Raw genomic sequence first — 2,249 nt, 5'->3', positions numbered from 1 at the left:
CCTACAAGTATTTAAGTCCTTTGTGTTTCAGCTGAATTTTACTTGTTCCAGAGATAGTGTTTTGAAGAAGCATCTAATATTAATTTGTCTTTTCATTTAAATGTGTTAAGGGTCTGCCTCTATCATTTTCATCATGGCTACTTGGGTTTTAGTGGCCTCAAATGTTTATGTTAAGAAACTACTGGAAATAAGAGAGATTTGGCTCATCCTGGTGGATGCACAAATATGTATTCTATGTGATACTGAAGAAAAATTATCTGATCCCAAATGAATGTGAAATATATATTTTCTGAGTGTTTCTTTATTATTTATAGGGAAAATAAGTCAGCAACAAATACACCTCGCTAATTGTGTAAAGGTTACTTAATTTTTCAATGCATCATTGAAAAATTAATACTGATCTGAGACCCAAGTATGATCGCCCAAATGGTATAATCCTATTTAGGGCAAGTTGGAGGCTGTATTTCAGGGACAGTAACATAACACTCAGGGGATGTCTTTTTTTCTAATGACTGGTGATGTTCTCCCTCCATATGGGAGTACATTTCAAGAGAGGCATCATTGTTCTAGAGCAGGGAATTTAGCGATTCCTTGTGTATAATTTAGAAATAGTCAAGCCTATCATAACCCCATCATCTAGCTCAGAAAAGGGGTTTAGTAGAAAGGATATTATGAATCACAGGCAAAATGGTCCAAAGACTATGAGTTCATTGGAGCAATGGCTTTCAAAGTCTGGTCTGCAGACCCCAACACCAGAATCACCCATGATGCTGGCAAAAATGGGATTCCTGGCCCTCACCTGCATGGTTCAGTGGTTTGAGTATCCACCCTGGATCCAAAGGGTCTCAGGTTTGATTCTGGTCAAGGACACATACGTGGGTTGCAGTTCCTCACCCCAGTTAGGGCTCATGAAGGAGGCAACCAATTGATGTGGCTCTCTCACATCAATTTTTCTCTCTTCTCTTCTCTCTACTCTTGCACGAATTTCGAGCATTGGGCCTCTAGTGAGTAATATCAATGCATTTGTAAGAATACAAGGATAGAAGGTGCTGTGGTATTTATGTTGGGGTGCAAGATAAATCTGATTGTTATAGTTAAAGAAGAAAACTTAAAGTTTTTTGTTTTCCCAGAATTATAAAATATCATATTTTCTTTTTCATTTCACACTTTACATAGATGTAAATTTAAGTGCTTTCATCTTTTCCAGAGAGCAGGGATACTTTCTATTGAATGAGAGCAAAGTGAAAGTTAATGATTTACAAAGTTCAGATGGGGTTTGGTTGGGAAAAGTTAGAGTTTCTGGTGGGTTACTATTGTAAGAGAGTATTTCTTTCTTTTCTTCCCCCTTTTTCATTGTGTCTTTTATGTAAACTACAGTGGTCAAATTATAAACTTTTCCCAATAAGTTATACAGATGTCATGCTTTGAACAATTAAAGCCCAGAAAAGCAAAATCACATCTCAGTCATCCTTGCACGTTTTATGAACGTCTTCCCTTCCTCTCTTCTTGACATACTTCCTTGGTCATTTGTTCATCTGAAATGCTTTCTTCTTCTTCAACTTAAGAGTTCACAGAACTATGATTGTGTCCCCATTGTAATATACTTTGTTTGGTAAATTATTTAACCTCTTTGAATCCCTGTTTCTTCACTATGTTTAGCTCATAAGTTCAAATGAGATGTTGCATTTGAAAGCTTTAAAAATTTCTCCCCATAGTATCCACTTAGGAAGGGGCCTACCCACAAGGACACTGTGCTGCCTTTATTCTATGAACCTTCTTTTGCTTATTGTGTCATCTGCTTGGTATTTATCATAACTACACTTGAATTATAAGGCAGTCATTACCTTTGGTCACACCGTCTACTTAACTAGACTTTGGGCTTCTTAAAGGCAGGTACCATTGCTTAATCATTGCTTAACCATCTTCTGCAGTGGTAATATGGGAGATTTTTAATGCAGGTTTATAAATTAACATGCTTATTTTGGGCAACTTGTGTCTGGACCATGAAAGTATAGAAGGAAAGATAATTTCAAGCCTAGAGGATTAGAGTTGAAAAATCCAAGTAAATTTGTGTTTGTGGCTGAAACAAAAACTTAGACACCAGTTGTGATATATAATAAACTGCCGGGGTTCATGTCCCAGCATCCAGAAGGGTTCAGGAATCTGGAAAAGGCTGCGCGCAGATGACATAGGAATCCAGAGACTAATAAGGAGTCTGGGGATGAGATAGAATTTTGAAAGGCATTGGG

The sequence above is a fragment of the Myotis davidii genome, unplaced genomic scaffold (genome assembly GCF_000327345.1).
Source record: "Myotis davidii unplaced genomic scaffold, ASM32734v1 scaffold6, whole genome shotgun sequence".
NCBI classification, from domain to species: Eukaryota; Metazoa; Chordata; class Mammalia; order Chiroptera; family Vespertilionidae; genus Myotis; species Myotis davidii.
Note: the sequence above shows the minus strand (reverse complement) of the source record.